At 44.9% G+C, this 12,120-nt stretch overlaps 1 pseudogene across 1 annotated transcript in view; it reads right to left on the reverse strand.

Annotated features, from left to right (window-relative positions):
• Nucleotides 1-3,467: 3,467 nt before the first annotated feature.
• LOC110258625 (antigen WC1.1-like) overlaps nt 3,468-12,120 on the reverse strand; it is a 28,424-nt pseudogene continuing 19,771 nt past the window's right edge. The window contains exons 7-14 of the transcript XR_014803865.1: nt 11,384-11,698; nt 8,123-8,164; nt 7,708-8,031; nt 6,743-6,874; nt 6,236-6,310; nt 5,889-5,967; nt 4,857-5,003; nt 3,468-3,735 (exon numbers count right to left, since the gene is read on the reverse strand). The product of XR_014803865.1 is annotated as an antigen WC1.1-like (transcript). The remainder of the gene's footprint in view (nt 3,736-4,856; nt 5,004-5,888; nt 5,968-6,235; nt 6,311-6,742; nt 6,875-7,707; nt 8,032-8,122; nt 8,165-11,383; nt 11,699-12,120) is intronic.

The following is a 12,120-nucleotide window of genomic DNA, read 5'->3' on the forward strand; positions in this document are numbered from 1 at the left end:
TTTTATGGCTGAGTAGTATTCCATTGTGTATATATACCACCTCTTCCGAATCCAATCATCTATCGATGGACATTTGGGTTGTTTCCATGTCCTGGCTATTGTGACTAGTGCTGCAATGAACATGCAGGTGCATGTGTCTCTTTTAAGAAGAGTTTTGTCCGGATAGATGCCCAAGAGTGCGATTGCGGGGTCATATGGAAGTTCTATGTATAGATTTCTAAGGTATCTCCAAACTGTTCTCCATAGTGGCTGTACCAGTTGACATTCCCACCAGCAGTGCAGGAGGGTTCCCTTTTCTCCCCAACCCCTCCAGCACTTGCTATTTGTGGACTTATTAATGATGGTCATTCTGACTGGTGTGAGGTGGTATCTCATGGTAGTTTTGATTTGCATTTCTCTTATAATCAGCGATGTTGAGCATTTTTTCATGTGCTTGTCAGCCATCTGTATATCTTCTTTGGAGAAATGTCTATTCAGGTCTTTTGCCCATTTTTCCATTGGTTGATTGGCTTCTTTGCTGTTGGGTTGTATAAGTTGCCTATATATTCTAGAGATTAAGCCCTTGTCTGTTGCATCGTTTGAAACTATTTTCTCCCATTCTGTAAGTTGTCTCTTTGTTTTCTTTTGGGTTTCCTTTGCTGTGCAAAAGCTTTTCAGTTTGATGAGGTCCCATGGGTTTATTTTTGCTCTAATTTCTATTGCTTTGGGAGCGTGACCTGAGAAAATATTCATGATGTTGATATCAGAGAGTGTTTTGCCTATGTTTCCTTCTAGAAGTTTGATGGTGTCCTGTCGTATATTTAAGTCTTTCAGCCATTTGGAGTTTATTTTTGTGCATGGTGTGAGGGTGTGTTCTAGTTTCATTGCTTTGCATGCAGCTGTCCAGGTTCTTGTCTTCAGTTCTTTTCAGTCTTTTTTCTCTTTTCTTTTCTGCATCAGTAATTTCCACTAGGCTGTCCTCCCCCTCACTTATTTGTTCTACTGCCACCTGTATTCTGCTATCGCTTGCTTCTAACGAATTTTTCATTTCCGTTATTTTATGTTGCATCTCTGCTTGCTTAAGTTTTCAATCTTCTATTTCTCTGCTCACCATTTGCTGTAAATTAACAATCTTCGCCTACAGTCTATTTCCAATGTCCTGCATCATCTTCACTATTATCAGTCTAAGGTCTTTTTCCTGGAGGCTGATACTCTCCAGATCACTTAGCTGTCTTTCTGTTTTGTTTTGTTTTTCCTTGCTCCCTTACCTGAGTTATAGCTTTCTGCATTTTCATTTTTATAGGTTTTTGGTGTGATCTCCTTTTTGCAGACAATAGAGTTGTAGCCTCTCTTCCTTCTGATGTCTGCCCCGATTGTGGCTAAAGATGGTAAGGGTGGCTTGCTCTAGTCTTCCTGTTGGGAAGGTAGATCTGATTCTTATCCCTCTGGTGGGTGGGCCTTTGTCTCCTGGTGAGATTAGAGGCAGCCTGATTACTGATGGGTGGGGCTGTGATCCCACCTGAATGATCCTTTGGCCTGGGCCTTCTCAGCACGGATGGGTCAAGCCAGATTTTCCCAAAATGTCCACCTCTAGAGGAACACACACTGATGAGTATTCCAGAAACATCTCCTCCCATCTTCTTCCCCCACAGCAAGCCACAGTCACCTCCCATTTTCCCAGGAGATCCTCCAAGCACTGCAGTGAGGTCCAACCCAGATTCCTATGGAGTCCCTGGGACCCAGGGCACATGAACAACCGTGTGCCCCTTTCAAGAATGAGGTCTCTGTTTCCCCCAGTCCCATGGAGCTCCTGTGCACATGTCCCACTGGCCTTCAACGCCAGATTCTCCAGGGGCTCTTGCTCCCAATGCCAGACCCCAGGCATGGGGACCTGATATGGGGCTCAGTACTCTCACTCCTGTAGGTGAGATACAGGTACTTTCCTGTCCGTGGACTGCCCACCCGGTGGGCATGGGGTTGCTTATGTGATTTCTATTTCTTCCTAGAGTTCATTGGTGTTATCTTTGTCAGACATGATCGAACCCAAGTTTGCCATTTCCAGAATCCCCAACCTTGATTTTCAATTGCTGTTCCTTTAGATCAACTTACTCTCTCAAAGCTACAGCAGTAAACAAGTAAAGGCATTAGCATTCAATAAAGTCTGGAGTTTCCCAGCTTCTTATATGCTGAATTTACATAAATGTGGCAAGATGTGCCTCCTTTAGCTTCACAAAAACTCAATTCATCCTTCTAAATACTTAAGAAAATTCATGCAAAACGGAGATTCTCAAATATGGACACAGAAAAGAGAGCAATTAAATCAAAAACCTCTACTGAATAGCCATTTATGTTGCTGCAAAGAGAACACTAAGACCCACCGAGAACCACTGAAGAGTTGGTAAAGACCATGATTAACAAAAACACATCAGCTGTATGAATGTCTATATCAATAGCATGGCTCTTCTTCTAAAGACAAGTTTGAAATACAAGTTTATGTTTTCTGATCAAAGACCATCCTTAGTTAATTCAATAACTTCCATTCTCCATATAAGACAGGGGCTTTATGTACCAGATAGACTATCCTTAGTCCAAATTCAAACACCACTCTCACGCTTTCATTAACAACTCAGAAACCACGAGTATTACAGCTATAGATCAGGGATCAAGGATATTTGGTGAACATCATAAACAAATCCCAGAAGGACAGCTGTGAATGATATATAGTAGGACCTAGCCAGATTTCTTAAAGAAGATCAAATTGGTAGAACATACATGTGAGCAGCATTTTCCTGCCTTCAACTTGCAGTGAAGAGATAGAGGAGCTGATATAATTCACTTGGAAGGCTATATAATTGGACAACAAATAACAGTGTCTCAAAGAAACAGGAAGAAGTGATGGAGAAGAAAGACTGTATATAAAGATTTGATAACCAACTAGACATGAGAGAAGAGTGACGAGGAGTCTGTATGGCCACAAGGAATAAACAGAAAAAGTAACCTGAGGACGTAGAGATGGAAAAGGAATAGGCAGGTGTGTAGAATTTGATGTTTTATTTGATGTTTTATTTTTAATTTTATTCCATTTTTTATGTATTTCTTAGGCAGGACAAGGAAAGCCGTATCCATTCTCTCCCATGTGCCAACCTCCAACCTTCAGCTTTGAAAATCACACGCTAGTTTGGTGCCTCTCAAGGAAGAGGCTCAGACTAGTTCAGATGAATCTTCAGGGTTACGTCTTTCTCCATGAGCCCATCTTGTCAGGAATGAGGGTGTGAGTTTGGACCAAGTTTAGAGTCTCTTGTCTAAGTAAGAGTGACCTGGAGCATCTGTGAGCCTGGGCACAGACATGACTTGAACAGCATTTGGGGGAGATGAGAAAACAGGGCAGTTCACTCACCTTGCCATTTCCTTTGAGAGAACATAGCAATTTGGGATCAATTCACTGAATGCATTTGACATGATGCATTAAATTACCAACAAAGGGAAAAGTACTTTACTCAGAACATTTTACTTTGAGCAGTTTCATTCTAATACAATTATACGTCAGCAAAACACTGTTGAAATACAAGCCATTAGCGTATCTGAGTCTTCGTCTCATATCATTACAACATCATGGGAAAGCCACCGTGGAGGTGCCAGGGGGACTTAGTTCAACGTCATCATACTCAGGGTCCCCCTTTTCCCTCTGGAGAAGCAAGGGGTTATCTTCTCCTTTCCCAGGATCAGCCGTCTCTCTAGGGAAGTTCAGAGAAGAGCCTGAAATAGTCCAGAGAAGTTTGCTTAGAACCGACACTCAGGGACAGGACAGTGTCCTGTGGTGGAAGCAAGTCTAGCAGGTGGTGATGACAAAGCATCTTTGGGGACCCAGTAATGCTCAGAGAGGCTCAGACTAATACGTATGAGTTACAGGACGGATGCATCAGGGCTGTCCTATGGGGATCCAACTCATCTGGGTCTCTGGGGCCTCAGTTTACTGTGAAACTTGGCACCACAGGACAGGTCATCTGTGCCCAGGAGCTCTGTGAAGACCTGTTTCCTGGCTTAGACAATCAGCAAGGAGATGGCCCATGAAGGGAAAAATCTCTAGAAGGACTTGAAAACTTTGCTCACAATTGACAGGTCTACCCTGACAAGGACAGGAAGACAGGAAACCACATCTAGAGAAATCTCAGCTCCTCACTGACGATCCAACTCTGCCCTTGGTGGTCTTGACTTGTGTTCCCAGCTGCCCACCAAAACAACCACAGGCTGCTTTCATAGCTGCCCCTTCCCCGGGAATTGTATGGACCTCAGAAGGAGAAATACCCTTCTCTAGAGAAGGAGTGGATTCACTTGGACATTACAGTCTCCGGAGCAAAATAGCCCTAACCCGCCCACAAATCTGAGTCTAAAATCCACCACCAAGGGCTTTATTTTCTAAGGACACAATACAGCATAGACGTTATACCTACTTGGGCTGACATGTGGTCACAGTGCATCTTAAAGTATAAAAATGCTTCACAAATTTCAATATTAAAAGATCTTCTTAAACCTCTAACTGCATTTCATTCATGAGACAACCCCCCCCCAAAAAAAATGTTACCTGAACATGTGTTCCATGTTTGGATTTGGTAAACATAGTCAATTAATCTATAAGTCTTAATGCAAGAACATCGAGGATAAAGCTATGAAGACATTGATGCCCAGTATACAAAGTGATTCCTCCCTCCCAACAAGTCTGACAGCATTACACAAAGGAATGTGGTGGAGGTGATGCTGTCAAGCAGAGGAGGTCATCCAAATTTTGATTCTCCAGGATGGATTGGTATTGAGGAGCTCACATTCATCCTTACGAGACAGAGACCAAAGATGACAGGAGATCAGTCAACCCCACTCACCTGTCTGAGAGGCCCGCATCCCACTCTCCTCTTCTGGAGGCACTTCCCTGGTGCCCTTCGGAGAGGCAGCAGGAGCCCCAGGCACGGGTACCTCTTCAGCATCATCATAACCCTCACTGGGGGCATCAACCCCCTGGGCTGAGGGTTCTAAGGGCAGACAGGGGGGTCAGGTGAGAGCACAGTAAGTGGGTTTGCCTGGGAAATACTGAAAGTCCATTCTGACCTAGCGTCTCTGACCTGATAAATACAAGCACCATCCACTCATTCACTTCTTCTTTTTATTTCTATTTTTCCTTTTTTTTTCTTTTAGGGCCACACCTGTGGCATATGGAAGTTCCCAGGCTAGGGGTTGAATAGGAGTGGCAGCTGCTGGCCTACACCACAGCCATAGCAACACCCCTTCCTTAACCCACCAAGTGAGGCCAGGGATCAAACCTGCATCCTCATGAATACTAGTAGGGTTCGTTATCTGATGTATTCCTGTGGAAACACCCACCATTCACTTCTTCTTTCAACAGGTTTCTCTTCAAGGCCATGACTTTTATTGTAATGTGCCCATGAAGCAGAAACATCTGTTGGTTTTTTTTCTTGATTAAAACCGCCTGTTTCAAAGTAGCTAATACATGAATGAGCTCTACTAAAATGTTTTGCCAAATTATGTTTTCCTGATGTTGCTATGTAAGATAACGGCTGCCTGGGAGTTCTCCTGTAGCACAGCAGGTTAAGGATCCAGCATCGTTGCTGCAGTGGCTTGAGTCACTCCCGTGGTGCAAGTTTGATCCCAGGAACTTCCACAGGTCAAGGACACAGCCAAAAGCAAACAATGTGTGCTTGCTGTGACTGAATGAGGACGGTTTCTGGACACAGAGAGCTCAGCCCCCACAGGAGACTTCAGAGAAGGGGAGGCTGGACCCCATCTGGAGTCAAGAGGTCCCCTAATCCCAGTCAAAGGAGGACTGTTCCCCTTGGGGCCCATCCTTCAGGCGGAATTTCCCTGCCCCCGACACCCAGCCCAGGCACAGCCTCCTCTACCATCTGGAGCAGATTTGGAGTCTCTGTTCTCTTCACCTTCCCCAGTGTAATACGGCAGTTTCGTCATCTGACAGGAACCCTAAGGTGGAGAAAATCATCATAAAGGAACAGAACAGACCTTCCCACTCCCATAGGAGCCTCAAGGCTGAGAGGAAATGCTGGGACAGGCTTGGTTCCTGGAATGTGAAGGGAGCTAAGAACACACAGGTGCTCTGGAGAGCCCCATCTTGCTGCCTTTGAGGCACAGGGCCGCCTCCGTGAGCCTGGGGCAGATGTGGGGTCTGCGGTTGATGAGAAGACTAGGCTGACCACCAGGGGTCCCAGGAGGGCAAGGCAGAGACACACACCTGTGCTTCCCAGCAGATCTTCCTTTGGTATTCCAAGGTTATCAATCTCCTCATACACGGCCTCATCGACAGCACCTTTGTAATCAGATAAGACTGAGAACATTACCAGGAGATCAGACATTACTACTCTTGACACCCTCAACCAGCAGGCTACCTCTCCATCTCCCCGATGCTCACACATGGAAACACCTTAGGGCTGTTGTGAATTCTGTATAGTTCACACCTCAGGAAACATGTCGGCACCTCTGCCCTTGCCTGACCCTAAATCCACATCTCAGTCCTGACTCTCTCTTCTCTCACACAAGAGACCATGACTTATGTGTGCTCACGCCCCAATCCTAGGAACCTCTGTCTATTCAGCCCTTAGAGTTTAGCATGGAGCAGATGGAGTTTTGCAGACTAATGGGGTAAAAACAGAGAACTCACCGATTTTTCCCCTCTTCACACTCAGCCCCATTTACCGCCTCCACATACTCTCCCTGTTACCCAGTTCTCTCAACAGCCCACCTCTGTGCTTTGCCCTCCATCTGAGCAGCTGAGCCACCAGGATGATGAGGACCAGGAGGAGAAGGGCCCCCAGGATGAAGCAGAGGATCTCAGGCAGGGAGAAGATGCCAGGATTTAAGTCTGGTCTGGTCCCTAAGAAGAACAAGGCAAGAGGGTTTGGACAAGGTCATGGGCACAGGGAAACTCCCTGCTAGCATTTCCACAGAGCTCTGGACAATGAAGTCCCAGCCTCTGACACAACTAAACCCACTGTGACTGGGCTCCATCAGTGTCCTATCCTGAGATAATTGGCTGTGATTATCCTGGTTCTTCCCTGCTGAGACAGCCTCTGAGTACCAGGCTCATGATTTCATCCCTTCCCCTTGGGCTTCACGAGTCCAGAGCATCAAACAAGTCCTCGGACTGGCACCTTGCTGTTGAGGAGGAACACTCATGGGCAGGTAGGAAAGCCTTAGAACCCACAGCTCAGCAACCAGCCCTCCTTGACCAGGTGCATGAGAAATTTCTGGCCCCACGGAAATTTCCCCCATGGAAATTCCCCAAGGAAAATGTCTGCTCCCTCCCCACCAGCCAGTGGCTCCTCAGTATCTTTTCTCTTACGAGTTGACTAATTTTGCCAGAGAGTCTACAGAATAGGTCCCAAGAATCTGAATATCCTCCTCTATCCATGGGTGTTTCTGTGTGCCTACTCTAGTGGGGAGAAATATAATTCTTTAACCTAGAGAAAAAGAAAAGTAGGAGTTTGGAGCACAGGACGCAGGGTAGCCCGTTTTCCCTCCCTGAGTCCTGAAGTCACCCCTCAGTTACCAAAACCTGCTGAGTCCTCCCAGCTCCCCCTCTCCCAGGTCCAGAGCTACAGCACCAAGATGCTTTCTGAACAATCTCCCCATCAAACCCCTGCCATGCCCATGGACCCATCATTGCCCCAACTCACCCAAACTGGATCCCTAGCCCCCCACACTCACCAGAGCACCTCACTCCAGCGTCCTCCTCATGCTTGCAGTCGCTCTGCCCCCAGGGCCCCGCAGCACAGTCCCACAGGGAGGACTCCCTGCCCCTGCACTGCACCTCGTCCAGCCAGATGCTCCCACTTCCAGGGCCAAATGCCGCATCCCGCAGGGCTTCCAGGGCATGGCCACAGCCCAGCTGCTGACACACCACCTCGGCCTCTGCCAGGCTCCAGGAGTCATCACACACTGTGCCCCAGGAGCCACTGTGCCACACCTCCACTCGCCCTGAGCAGTTGTTCCCTGAGGTGTCTCCTCCCCTGAGTCGCAGCTTCTCTTTGTCTGAAAAGGCAGCAGCCCCTCCTGTCACTGCCCCTGGTGGGAAGGAGGGAGCCCCTGGGAGGCACAGGGGAGGCTGGAGGGCCTGACATACCTGTGCAGGGCACAGCAGCTGGACAGCTCTTGGGTCTCCTTTCTGCAGAAGCAAATGATGCCTTGTCACTTACACATGCCACAGGCATAGCCAAAAACAAAAACAGCAACAAAAATGGGGATCCTTTTTTTTTTTTTTTTTTTAAGAAATGGAACTCGTAGAATTTAGAGAAAGACAGATAAGAGGACAAAAAGCTAGGTTGTAAGTATCCATAAAACTCAAATAAATATATTGAAAACTCTGTATTAGGAGGACTCATGTGTCTTTTTCAATGAAAGGTCTGTACAGGTGTATGTCCAGGAGTGGGATTGCTGGATCATGTGGCAGTTCTATATTTAGTTTTCTGAGGTAGTTTCATTCTGTTTTCCATAGTGGTTATAGCACTTTACATTCCCACCAACAGTGTAGGAGGGTTCCCTTTTCGGCACACCCTCTCTGGCATTAGCTATTTGTAAACTTATTAATTATTAATTAATTAATTACTGGGTCACTTCGTTGGCCAGCAGAAATTGACAGAACATTGTAAATCAACTATAATAATTTTTTTAAAAAAAGACATAGATTTTTTTAAAAAAGTATGACCGAAAATGAACCCATATAAAAGTATCAAAGGAAAGAAAATAGATATAAATTCAAAGCAATGAGAGAAAACAGATATATACACAGTATTTGTCATAAAAATATCAGAATTGGCATATCCTTTCCATATCATCCTATCAAACTCCTACCATAAGCAGCAAGACATCCCTGAAAACAATGTTAGGAACTCTTTTGGGTGCTTGCTCATGTTCAGAACTGGAGACCTCACTACTTTTCAATTCATTGTATTTGATTTTAGAAAATCTTCATCAGTAACAGGTCTTTCATTTAATATCCCTTCAACTTTCCACAGGAACCAGGAAAAGGGATTAAGGGAGGGAGGCAAGGAAGGGAGTGAGCTTCTGCCTTTGAAATATCTTTTCCCACCCTCTCCCTCTGCTGTGGATTTCAGGCAACACCTAGCATATTGTCAAGGGTGTACCTGAATGGGGTGTGTGTGTGTGTGTGTGTGTCTGTGTGTGTCTGTGTGTGTGTGTGTGTCTGAGAGAGAGAGGGAAAGGAGAAAGCGGCAGGGAGAAAACTGAACAAAGGGAAAATACTGTGAAACTTCAAAAGAAGGAAGGAAGGAAATGATGGAGGAAAGGAAGAAAAGAGAAAGAAACCAAGAGCAAAACAACTGCCATCCTTATTTCAGACTTTAAATGTCTTAGGATGAGACTTGTGGGCTTTGTAAACTTACTGACCCTGCAGTTCCTATATGAGTTCGCTTTAGTTAACAGTTAGGTTATTTGAAAAATCCAGAATTTTCTATCTAGACATGAAAGTGATTGGAAAAAGTTAGCCACTAGTCCTAGAAAGTAATTTGACAATATATATTAAAGCCTGTGTGTCTATGTACATGTGTATGTATGTACCCTTTGATCTAATAATATAAACATTGGGAGTAATCCTAAGTAATAAACTCAGCAACATAGAGAGATACATGTATCAAAGGCTTACTACAAAATTGTTTGTGGAGGGGAAAAAATTAAAAACAATTAAACTACCAATAAGTAGGCAAATCGTAACATGAACTGGAGTGCCAACCTGTCATGAATAAACTGTTATGCCATTGTTCTACAAATGAGTTAGATCTCTCTGGAGGAATGTCCATGATATTTTGTTAAGTGATGAAAAGTGAATTTGACAATAATGTGTATGACATAATCCCAATCTTGTAAATATAAAAAAGCTGCACCATCAACATAAGCTCTTTTATGGGTACATGTGTTTATGTGAAAACGGAGGAATTTGAAAAATGACAATATCAGTCCATTAATCTGGTTTACATCAGGAGGATATGAACGGACAAGAGGTCATGGGATGGGCTTCATTTCTTACTACATTCTCTATGTCCTCGCTGTTCACAGTGAGTATAAAGTCTTTGCCATTTAGAGGAAAGAGAAAGGAACTAGTGTCTCTAAGCATAAAACAGGGCGGTGGAAAGGACACAATTTCCCTAGTGCCAAGCGCGGTACAAACCAGCAGGAGGAATTGTGGCAGATTCAGGGAAAAGACAGACAGACAGGTGGGAACTTAAGGGAAGGAGGGCTGGCCATCCTTTCACGGTTTCAGTGTTCCTTTACTTGGCAGTATTGTTCTTTCCCTGGGAGATCACCACAAGGGTGAGGTTCCCTTACACTACTGTACTGAGGGTGAACATGAACCTGTCTCCTTGGAATCTCCATCCTTTATCAGGGTCCTGTACCCAGAGCAGCTCTGCTGAGTCTCCTCCCTCTTCGTTGGGAAAGTCTTGGGGTCAACAATTAGGGTACATTGACTGTGCCATTTCTGATGATTCACCTGATTACAGACTCCCTGTGATGTGGTTTCCAATTGTTTTTGCACTGGATACACAGTCAACCCACCTCCTTGGTATTTTTCACATAAACTGTTGTCAGTCCAGGTTTCTTTACTTATTTTTTTTTGAAACAGTATTGGAACACGTGGATTAAAGAATCATGATCCAAGATTTCTTTTGTAAACTTTCCTTAAAATAGACACATGCACCTGTATGTTCATTGCAGCAATAGTCACAAAAGCCAAGACATGGAAACAACCCAAATGTCCATTGACAGATGATTGGATTAGGAAGATGTGGTATATACACAATGGAATACTACACAGCCATAGAAAAGAACAAAATAATGCCATTTGCAGCAACATGGATGGAACTAGAGACTCTCATACTGAGTGAAGTAAGTCAGAAAGAGAAAGACAAATACCATATGATATCACTTATATCTGGAGTCTAATATATGGCACAAATGAACCTTTCCACAGAAAAGAAAATCATGGACTTGGAGAACAGATTTGTGGTTCCCAAGGGGGACGGGGAGGGAGTTGGATGGATTGGGAGCTTGGGGTTAATAGATGCTGACTATTGCCTTTGGAATGGATTAGCAATGAGATCCTGCTGTGTAGCCCTCGGAACCATGTCTAGTCATTTATGGTGGAGCATGATAATGTGAGAAAAAATAATGTATACATGTATGTGTAACTGGGTCACCATTTGTACAGTAGGAAAAAAATGTATTGGGGAAATAAAAAAAATTAATTAAATTTTAAAAATTCCTTTTGTAGACTTGCCTTAAACTCATCACTTATGTTTGAAAATATAAAATCTCACTAACAACATACTACAGGGTTCAGACAGACACACAGAAATGGACAGTAAGTTACCTGCACAAGAGACATAGGCTTCCTCCTTTGGAGAACACGAAATGTACTTCCAAGGGTCAGAATGACACTCCCAGAGAGAGCGATCAGTTTTCCGACACTGGATTCTATCCACCCACCAGGGTCTAGAACCTTCCCTAAAAGCCACCGAAGAGTTGAGGGTTCCACTGTCCCCACAGCCAAGCTGCCTGCAGATCATGGACAAGGTGATGTCTTCCATGGGGCTGCGGCAGACACCGCCCCAGGTCCCGTTGTAGAAAACTTCCAGCCACCCGGCACACTCCTGGTCCTCGCTCACCACCCTGAGGGCCAGGGACTCTGCAATGGAAAGGGGGGACCACGACACAGTGAGCCCTCCACTCAAACCTCTGGGTTTCTTCTCTCCCAGAAATTGTGAACACTCATCCCCAACCAGCTGAGCAGATGCCCACTGGGAGACAAGACTGAACTCTGTCCCTCTTTTATGTGACTTTATCCACATCTGTCTGTCCTTCTATTTCTACCACAGTGATGTAGTGAAATATGAACTGAGAAGAAGACCATCCTGGGCACCTGCAGGAGTGGGCACTGAATCCTGCTTCCTGACAAAACCTCTAAAATCTATGTGAAAGGGGTAGAGACAGTGGAGTGGCAGATAGAATGATTGACCCCCAGAGACGCCCGCATCCCAATCCCTGGAACCTGTGAATATGTTCCCTTACTTTTCAAACAGGACTTTATAGATATCATTATGATCAGGA

The sequence above is a fragment of the Sus scrofa genome, chromosome 5 (genome assembly GCF_054392235.1).
Source record: "Sus scrofa isolate SSC_HxYL_T2T_F1_AM1 chromosome 5, Sscrofa_HxYL_maternal_Yorkshire_Landrace_v2.0, whole genome shotgun sequence".
Taxonomy (NCBI): Eukaryota; Metazoa; Chordata; class Mammalia; order Artiodactyla; family Suidae; genus Sus; species Sus scrofa.